The sequence below is a fragment of the Rhinoraja longicauda genome, chromosome 6, assembly GCF_053455715.1.
Source record: "Rhinoraja longicauda isolate Sanriku21f chromosome 6, sRhiLon1.1, whole genome shotgun sequence".
NCBI classification, from domain to species: Eukaryota; Metazoa; Chordata; class Chondrichthyes; order Rajiformes; family Arhynchobatidae; genus Rhinoraja; species Rhinoraja longicauda.
In genome coordinates, this window is record NC_135958.1 from 1,910,202 (window position 1) to 1,921,271 (window position 11,070).

Genomic DNA, 11,070 nt, shown 5'->3' on the forward strand with positions numbered 1-11,070 from the left:
CCTCTATCTTTCAGTCCGAGGAAGGGTCCCAACCCGAAACGTCACCACTTCCTTTTCTCCAGAGATGCTACCTGACACACTGAGTTACTCCAGCATTTTTAGTCTATCTTTAGTATAAACCAGCATCTGCAGTTCCATCCAACACAGAATTCAATCACAAATTTACTGGAATTTAGAAGAGTGAGAGGGGATCTGATAGAAGCATATAAAATTCTTAAAGGATTGGACAGGCAAGATGCAGGGAAAATGTTCCCGATGTTGGGGGAGTCCAGAACCAGGGGTCACAGTTTAAGAATAAGGGGTAGGCCATTTCGGACTGAGATGAGGAAAAACTTCTTCACCTAGAGTTGTGAATCTGTGGAATTCTCTGCCACAGAAGACAGTGGGGGCCAATTCACTGGATGTTTTCAAGAGTTAGATTTAGCTCTTATGGCTAAAGGAATCAAGGGATATGGGGAAAAAGCAAGAACAGGGTACTGATTTTAGATGATCCGCCATGACCATATTGAATGGCGGTGGCTCAAAGGGCCGAATGGCCTACTCCTGCACCTATTTTTCTATGTTTCTAGAACAGTAATGTGCTGACCTGAAACACTAACAGTTAGATTGTTAGTTGTCAAAACATTGCATTAATCAGTTTTAGCTTTTGTCAGCACTTAAGAAACAGGTGCAGGAACAAGAAAAATCAGCTTTTCCCAGCCTCTTCTGCAATTCTATAGATTGTGGCTAATCAAATCTTGGCCATCACTTCCACTCTTTACCAATACCTCCGTGACTCCTTGTTTATGTGTCCATTAGATTCATTCTCAAGTATATTCAATAACTTTGCCACCACATTTTTATGGAATAGAGAATTACAATGATTTGTGATCCTTTTGAGATTTAAAAAAAATCCTCAAATGCGTTTTTTAAATATTTTTGTTTTCCTCTTCATTTCTGTATTACATTTCTAACCTGTTATTCACACACATAACACATAAATAGGCCCTTCAATCCATTTTGTCAGCACTAACCCATTTACATTAATCCCAATTTGTTTATTCTCCCAGAATCTACCACTGCCCAACATGGTAGGGCAGATTACAGTGGTCAATTAGCTGCACCCAATTAGCCTATCAACATGCCTGGCTTTGGAATATGGGAGGAAACGAGTGCACACGAAGGAAAGGCACTTAGCCAAAGGAAGAACATACAAATTCAGCACAGAGCACTGGAGATCAGGTCCCTCATGCTGTGAGACGACACCATGCCACTCATTCTGAACTATTGGCCCTCAGTTTTATATATCTCCTCAGCATCGACCTTGTCAATCCATCTCAAAATCTTATACAATTCAATAAGATCAGCACTCATTCTTCTACACACAATGAGATTGGAATCGACAGGCTCAATCTTTTTTTTGCATCAATTTCTAAATCCTCTGAATGTTCTCTGAGCTCCTTCCCAAGGACATTGTTCAGGCAGCGTAGAGGGGAGAGAGGTAGAAAATGGAGATGAGGCAAAGAACTGGTCGATTCAAGTGAGAGGTGATTGGCAGAGAAGTCAGGTGGGGTAGAGGTGGATGGTGATTGTCACCAAGGTTACGTGTCCAGATTCCATGTCTGCACCCTTTTGTCTTCTCCAATTTACCTCCAATCTTGGTTCCAACTCTGTCCATCTCTCCCCCACCCGACTCATCTGCTAATCCTTCTCACCCGAATCCATCTGTCGCCTGCCAATTATTTTTCCATCCCTTCCCTTCAGTGCTCTCCACCAGTCTTCTCACCTCTGCTCCCATCAGTCTGAAGAGTCCTGACCCAAAACATATTCTCCCCACTTCCTTCCTCTGCTGCTTCCTAACTGGCTGAGTTCCTCTCGCACTTTGTCATGTGCTCAAGTTCTCTGGTATTCTGGTCAATAACCGTCTCAGCAAATACCACAAAAAGAAGTTATTCAGTTGTCATTCCTCTAATCCTGCTACATGTTATGAATAAAACAACTTGTGACTTTGACTTTTATAACATTCTACCAGCTCTAAAAGCTCAAAGGGGGTGCTTAGAGCACGCTGTCAAAGATGGTGGTGGAAACGGATATGATAGCAGCACTTAATAAGCTTGTAGCCTAAGGAAGGATATGGAGCAGGTATTGCCAGAGGAGATTAGTTTAAATTGGCATCATATTCAGCACAGACATTATGCACATATTCGGCACAAACATTGTGGGCATTAGAGGCCTGTATAGTTCAACAGTTCAACAGAGCTTTATTTGTCATTCGGTACCAAGGTACCGAACGAAACTACATAGCAGTCACACACAAAAAAGAACACAAGACACATGACCCCAACACAAACGTCCATCACAGTGACTCCAAACACCCCCTCACTGTGATGGAGGCAACAAAACTTCCACTCTCTTCCCCACGCCCACGGACAGACAGCTCGTCCCCGACCGACCCGCACAGTCCCCGCAAGGGGATGGAAGTCCCCGCGGCCGAGTCGCACCGGGCGCTGAGACGTCTCGCGGCCGAACCGGGCGATGGAAGGCCCCGCGACCGAGCCGTGCGCAGCTAAGTCCCGCGGCCGAGCCGCACCGGGCGATGTTAGGCCCCGCGGCCTGTACTGTTCTATATTCTATGATCCAGTAGGATGTACTGCAGGATTCTCCATAGTGAAAATGTTTGCTACATAGAGTTCTATGCATTATGATGCTTAAGTTGCTGAGGGCTTTGACAACTATCTAATTGTATCTAAACTTAACTATCTAATTAGCTTTATGAATTTGAGACGATGGCAGGTCTAGCCACAAATAGAAACTGGTGTAAATTAAGATTCACCAACAGAAATTGACGTTGAATAGCCAGGGCCAGGGCCAAAGAAAGAAGCAACGATGATTCTTTACCATTTACAACCTCAAGATGTGCAAAAGTGTTTTATACACAGCAAAGTGTGTTTTAAATAGTTTATAAAATCCAAGTGCATTTGTACTCAAGGTTCCATAGGTGACCATTATAATGCCAGAGAAGTGGTTGAAAAATAAGTAATGCAGTGCTGGAGATCTGAAGCAACAGGAAATGCTGGAAATACTTGGCAGGTCAGGCAGCATCTGTGGTAAGTGAAACCATGCCCTCACCAAATTGTGGTGGGTGGAGTATTGCAATCAGAATGGGGAACAATGAAGATGTTTTTAAGTAAATTGGCTGGGATATGAGACAGTTGCCAAGCACCTCCCTAACAAATGGGACAGGAAAACATGTCAGCCACTTCACCTGATTCTCAACAGATACAAGCTATACATTTTAAACAACCAGTTGAGTCATTCAATATGGTTGATATTCTGTTTTACATTGCAGCTGCTACCTTTGAAGCCATAAACATTTCCAGATAACATTAGCAGAGGTAATGTGCAAATGACATTAATATGTAATCAGATTATGATATGTCAAGTCAAGTCAAGTCAATTTATTTGTATAGCACATTTAAAAACAACCCACGTTGACCAAAGTGCTGCACATCTGACGGAAAAAAAAAAGAAACTTGTGACTTGCAAGATTTCATTGATAATTTATTTCACAGATGACTGGGCATGTGATGGGCTGATCATGTGTGTGGAATTTCCCTTTCGGGGGTTCACGTAAAAGGGCAGTACCATGGCACATCTGATAGAGCTGCTGCCCCACGGACTGCTGCCATCGACCCAGGTTTGATCCTGATCCCGGGTGCTGTCTGTGTGGAGATTGCATATTCTTCCTGTGATTGCATGGGTTTCCTCTGGGTGCTCCAGTTTACTCCCACATGGCAAAGATGTGGAGGTTTGTCTGTTACTTGGCCTCAGTAAAATTGCCCCTCGTGTGAAGAGAGTGGGTGAGAAAGTGGAGTAACATAAAATTAGTGTGAACAGGTGATCACTGCTCAGCATAGACATGAAGCGCCTATTTACGTGATATATCTTTTAATTCAATCAATCAAACAAAAACTTATGTAATTCCTCAGGCTGTTCATGACGTGTCAACCTTTTTTTTGTGGTAATGGAACAAAGTCAAGGAGTAGCTTAATTACATATGTAATTTAGAATTTTATTCTGGTACAGTTTGACTTACAATACTGTTCAACTCCCGGCTTCTGGCGGTATAAAATTCAAGGAAAGTTCATTTTCAACCTGATGGACCAAAAAGTTCCTTAACACAAGATTGACTTCTTGTTTGGGACCCAATCCAAGGTTAAATGTTCAAACACATATGTGTACTGTTTATAATTAGGAGTATTAACCCACACAAAGTCTGAATATGGCCACAGCACATTTGCACATGCAATGCTGACGCAGAGATTTTTGCACCCAGTGTAATGGCCAATTGCTGATGACTGGGAGAAATGCAAAGAACAAGATAAGTGCACAAAAAGAAAAGAGGAAAAGAAACAAAGATATCGAAATCAATATAATTTGGAATACATTTGAAACTGAAAATAGTAATTCATAAATTGCAAATAACAATGTGTTAAGCAATACTCTTCATACTATTACATAAATAATTACCAGGGTTTCATCATAATAATTTAACAGAACTATGTGAGAACATTATTGATACCCTACCTATTACTAACCATCTTACCCTTGGATCAAGAGTTGGCCCTTTAGGTTAGTAAATTGTTCATGCCACTTCATTACTTATTGAAGGTGAGAGAGAGGAAATCAGGAACTTAAAGAGCAATTATTCTTACATCTGTTGCCAGGAAATTACTGGAGTCTATAATTAATGATACAATGACTAACAGAGTGAGATTTCCAAGCTGATCAGAGAGAGGAGGTTGTTTGTTGTCCTCACAACCATCGGGGGGGCTGTTATCTAAATTTAGACCGCTTTCCTACAGTTCCAGAATCCTCCAACCGAAGGCTTTGGGGCATTCCATCACATTGATACGACAACCACCAACGTTGAATGGCTGGGCAGGGCCGAAGATGTCCTTGTTGGGTTGCTCCTGGGCCTGGCCAAGCTGGCCATCCGCGACTCACGGCGCCAGGCGGAAGAGGGCTCGGCCCGAGCCAGCTGCCTGCCCCTTTTCCGGGGTTACATCCGCGCCTGGGTGGTGTTGGAGAGGGACCACACGCTGTCCACGGGCAGCCTGGAGGATCTCCGGGACCGCTGGTCACCGCGGGGGATTGGATGTATCCTGGATGGGGATTGTAATATAATTGTATAATAGTTTCAATTGGTATATTTGTTTGTATAGTATTCTGGTGGTGGGTTCTGTTTTGGTTTTATTGTATTGTATATATTATTTTAATATTTGAATAAATAATTTTGATCTAAAATTTATTTTTTTTAAACAAAAAAAACGTTGAGTGGCTAGGCTCTAAAAAACATGGGGGCAGGTTTAGCTTGTGGCACATTGTGAGTGAACAGCTATGAAGAATAAATGTAATTGGTCTTTCCGTTGCACCCAATCTAAGACACATGCACCAATCCATGGTAGCATTGGTAGAAGTAACTTATGGAGACATACTGTTGTCCCATCATCATATCTTTGTCTTATTGAATAGCGCCAAAATTGCAGTAAATAAAATAAATTCTCAACAGATGTGGCAACTCAAAAGTAGGCACCCATGGAGTACTGTGGACCAGCAGCAGAAATTAACAGCATTGACCTTTTCCTCTCCATCAATCTAGGGCACCGGTCCTTGTTTGATGTAGCGTGCAGGGGGGCTTCTCTGGAGCAGCACTGGACTTCCCTAAAATCAGGTGTCAACCTGGTGAAGCTTCAATGCAGACATTCAAAATAGTAAAGCAGCAAGTAATGGAACACATGTTGCAGCAATAAGCTTTGGTAAAACTTATATCAATATTATGACCCAAACACAGGCAGGTGGGACTAGTGTAAATGAGACATGTTGGTCAGTGTGTGACAAGTTGGGCTGATAGGCCTGTTTCTACGGTCTATGACTCTGTGACTCAAAACATCAAAGAGTAGCCATTGGTTTTTGGAGCCAATTATTCCAGCTACAAACTATCATTGTAGGATTTCCTCATAGCAATGTTCCAAGGCCAACCATCTTTAGTTACTTCAACAATGACCTGTCCAAAGATTTGCTGATAATAACACAACAGTTAATTCTATTCATAAGTCCTCGGCACAGTGTTTCGGTGGGTAGTGCTAGAGCCTCACAGCAATGCAGGTTCAATCCTGATATCTGATGTTATCTGTGTGACCATGTGTGTTTCCCCCTGAATACTCCAATTTCCTCCCACATCCCAAAGCCATGTAAGGCGATAGATTAATTGGCTACCGTAAAATACCGTAGTGCAGTTGGCAGCAGGCAAATCACTTGGAATTAATGGGCAGGTGAATGAGAATATATTGTAGGGACATGAGGTGGGGAATAAGGTTTTTCTAAGAGCCGGTATAGATTGAATGGGCCAAAGATGACAATCCAGCTTTGGGGAGTCTAACCACCTACTATTGATGTTCAGTGGCATTTCAATTGCTGAGTTTCCCAACTATCAACATCGACAAAACACAAATCAGGAATGTGATGGGATATCATCAATTTGCCTATATATGCAGCTCCAATAATACAAGAGTTTAAAACCATGCAGGATGATGCTTTTTACCTAACTGGCACCCTGTCAACCAGCTAAACCATTCACTCCCTCCCTCCATCATCAGTGCATGATGGCTACAGTTTGGCCCCATCTACAAATTGGACTGCAGTTACTTCCTTCATCCTCTCCAAAAGCAACTCTCTAACCCTAAACTCCATGAAGCATAGGGCAGCAGGTACTTGCAAACACCACCAACTGCACAGTCTCTGCAATATGCACAACATCCTGACTTGCAGAAGTATAACTAAATCCAGGAACACTCTCACCAATGGTGCAGTAGGAATAATTTCACCAGAAGATACGCAGCGGTTCAAGAAGGGAACTCAATGCCATATTGTCAAGAACAATCAGACTAGGGCAATAAACAGCAGCTTGCTGGTGACATCAGGATTCCAAAAGATGAGTAAATATTTTTATTTATTGCAAAGTGTGAGTCATGCTGATGAGGCTACTTGAATTTTATGGAGGAATAATTAAAGTAGCAAATAGGGATGTGTCTAGTTTAAGTACTCAGCATCTGTAGAAAGAGAAACGGTTAGCATTCCAGATCTGAGACCCTCCAACAGACTACTAGGAAAGAGAAAAATAACAGTTAGTGTAGGGGAGAAGCTGGGGAAGGGATGAGTAGAACAAAGGGAATTTCTTTGATCAGGTGAGTTCAAATGAATTAATGGGACACTTACAAGCACATTAAGCTTCTTCATCTCTGTAAAGGGTTGTTCATTGCAAAGCTTTGGTTCATGTCCAGCAAATTGCAGGAACAGCATCTCATATTTCACTTGGGTAGCTTACACCTCAGCGGTATGAACATTGACTTCTCTAACTTCAAATAGCCCTTGCTTTCCCTCCCTCTCCATTTCCTCCCCCTTCTCAGTTATCCCACCAGTCTAACCGTCTCCGACTGTATGCTATCTCTCCAGAGATGCTGCCTGCCCCGCTGAGTTACTCCAGCATTTTGTCCCTACGTATTTGTCTTTGCCTCATATTCTTTGGTACCTTTGGCCAATAAAAATCTCAAACTTTCCCCATCTCCTTGAAAAATTGTCCTGAAAAATGAGAAGAGATCTAATTGAAATGTACACCATTTTGAGAGAGCTCGATAGACTGTTGGCTGCAGGGTTTTAAATTAAATGTCGCAATCTCAATTTACAGAGTAAGGTAGGACTGTGATGAGAAGCCATTTGTGCCTCAGTGGTTCAAATTTTCTATCACAGGCAGCTGTGCAGTCAGGTTGATGTGTTTATGTAGAGGTTGGAGAGATTTCTAGATACAAAAGAATGGGGAGAGAGGGTAAAACGGTTTTGAGCTTGCAGATTCTGCACGAGCATGTGGAGTGGCTGAGTAGGCACAACTCTGATTGAGTTCCTGCTATGATTTCCCATGGTGAGGTGGACAGAAACTTTCTGCTATTTGGGAGATAAGAATTAGAAACGATACTAAACATTAGAGCCATGTTTTTCAGAAAGCAAACACCTTTACCTGCCTTGGTTAGTAGAAAATTTTCAGCAAACAGCCGTCATTCCTAGTCAATGATTATTTTAAATCTGAATTTGAGTTTTTTATTGGCCAGAGGTACTAAAAGATATGAGGAAAAGGCAAATAGGTAAGGGACAGTTCAGATAATATAATTGAATGACAGAACTAAATGTCTTTTCCTGTACTTTAATCTTTTAAGCGCCTCCATTAAATCACCCATCAAATTATAAAATTGAAAGAATTTGAGCTAAGTTATTACAGCCTGACAATAATTTAACCTTGCTGGTGAATCTGTCTTGTGCCCCTTGGAAAGGACATTGGAGAACTCCCCACTCGACCCACTACAGCACTTTGGATGCTAATTTATTATCTTACTGGTCCAAGTGGACCCGTTGAGCCCAAACCACTCCTGCATTAGTGCAGCACCCTCTCCTCCCCCACTCCCCCCTCCTCCCCCCCTCTCCCCTTCCCCTCCCCCCCACTCCATCCCCCTCAACCCCCCTTATCCTCCCTCCTTCCCTCCCCCTCCCTCCCTAGGAGATAGATTTAAACTTTAAAATGTGAATAACTTAAAAAATATAACACCGATTTTAAAGAAACTTCTTCCATTAGCACCAAAGGAACGACGCTGAGTAAGGTGGGCCTAACATTGTTGCATTATCGTGTACCATTTTGGCTGTAGTTCAGGAACAAACAAAGGAGAGTTTTAGTATATAGATTCAGAAGGCGATACTTCCACCAGTGCGTTGCCAAAATAGCATGACACCAAAACGCCTGACATGATTACTTGTGCATCCATCTTGGAACTTCAAATCAGAATAGAGGCTAACATTCCCAGCGATTTAAAAACAGCTTTTCGCGCAAAGGCATGTTCACAATTTTCAAAGTGGTCATTGCCTCAGAATTCTCACCTTTCCTCTCTTTGTTTTGATTGTGTTATTTTTATTTCCCTTCTTGCTTTCCCTTGTATGTACAAGGATTAAGTACAGAGATAAAATAAGATAGAAGTGGTCATAAATCCAGCGGAGTGGCTAATCTCTGCTCTCTGAGTGTCTCTGGCCTGTGTACATTGATACTGAAGTCCAAGGGCGTCCTGTTTTGTTGATCAAATATTTAGCAAATGTCTCGACAGGTTTCAGAGATCTTTCGAACTTTCGTTGCAAACTGATAGGTGGCTAGGGTGTTTTTTGGGGGGTATAACTCAAGAGGTTGCCCATCACCTTTCACTGCAGTGGTGAGAGGTTGTGTTTGGATCAGCACACTGTAGGAGGAGGATGCTCAGGGGAGCGAAAGGTTTCCCACACCAAGCACACCAGATGCAGTAGATAAGGTTAGAAGATGTGCATGTGAACCTCTGTCTCACCTGAAAGGACTGTTGGGGTCCCTGGATGGAGTTGAGGGGGAGGCAGAAGGATAGATGTTGCATCTCCTGTGGTTGCAGGGGAAAGTACCTGGGGAAGAGGTGGTTTGGGCTGGGAAATGGATAAATGGGCTTGTGGGCTTGAAGTTGGCCAACCTTAGCATGTTATTGTGGTAGGCTGATTCATAGAGTTTCTCAAGGGGTTGACAGACGATCTTTGAGCAGATTTTCATTTGGTGGAGCAGTTTTGACTTTAAAGTGGTGGACAAACACTTGTACCATGTAGTATTACAATACTGAAGAACGCTCATAATCACAGAAGTAAGGAACAAAAAAAGAATTTGTCTACTCACCCCAAAGGACCTAAAGCGGCGGAGAAAATAAATTATTTGTTTCGTCCTTTTGCAGACAGATTCAATGTGGTCTTTCCAGGATAGCAGATGGTTGATCATCACACCCAAGTATTTAAATGAACACACCTGCTTGATTTTTTCATTATGGATAACAATAGAAACCATATGAGAGTCAGATGGTGAACCAAATACTATTTCTTCTGTTTTCTTTGTATTAATCTCAAGAGCATTATTATCACTCCACTCGCCCACTTCGTTTACGTTGGTGCAGCTCAGGGTTGTCTGATTTACTCAACAGAGATATTAAAACTGTATCATCAGAATACTTTAGAATGTATTGATTTGGTTTATCTGTACGACAGTCGTCTCAGTGTAAAAAACAAAAAGCATAGCTGAACTCACACAACCCTGTGGAGCCCCAACATTGGTCGTGATGGCAGATGAAAGTGTTTTGTTCACCTTTACGAGCTGCACTCTGTTAGTGAGGAAAGAGGCATACCAGTGAATCAAGTATGGATTCAATGCCCGCTGGATCATTTTTTACACCAAAAAGTCTGCTTGTATTGTGTTGAAAGCTGATAAAAAATCTAGAAAGAGGGCTCTTGCATAGGTGTTAGGTTTGTCTAAATGTTTATAGATGATATGAATCAGAGTGGTAACAGCGTCTTCTGTACCACAACCCTGTTTGTACGCAAATTGGTAAGGGTCAAGTTTGTCTTTTGTTGTACTAACAAGATATTGGAGCAGAATTCTTTCTAGAGATTTCATAATCACTGAGGTAAGGGCTATTGGTCTAAAATTCTTATGTTCTTTTGGACATGGAATTTTGGGTAATGGTTTTATATGCAAAGTTTTCCATAACAGAGGGACAGTGTGTATATCTATGGAAGCCTGAAAGATTGCTTGCCACACTGGAGCCAGCTCAGTGCAAGGTTCTTCAAAAGAAAAGCGCTGCACTCATCCAGCCCAGCAGCTTTCTTGGTATTTGTACACTGAAATGTTTTCCTAACATCTTCGACAGTGATGACAATTCTATCAGTTAATGTACTAATCGCTACAAATAGACATGCTAATACCTAGTAATTCTGATAGTCTGAAATGGGAAGTTGGAGTTATAATCAAAGTTTGTGCTACAAAAAGATTTCTAATTTCTAATGGAAAAAATGGAGACAAAGTTAGAAACAAACATATAAATCACATATTTCCAGCAAAAGCTGTACATTAAAGAACCATGTGGTTATGAGCGCATTGCAGTTGATCCAGTGAAGAACGCACAAAAGCAAGAAGTGATTGAATTGAGTCATGAC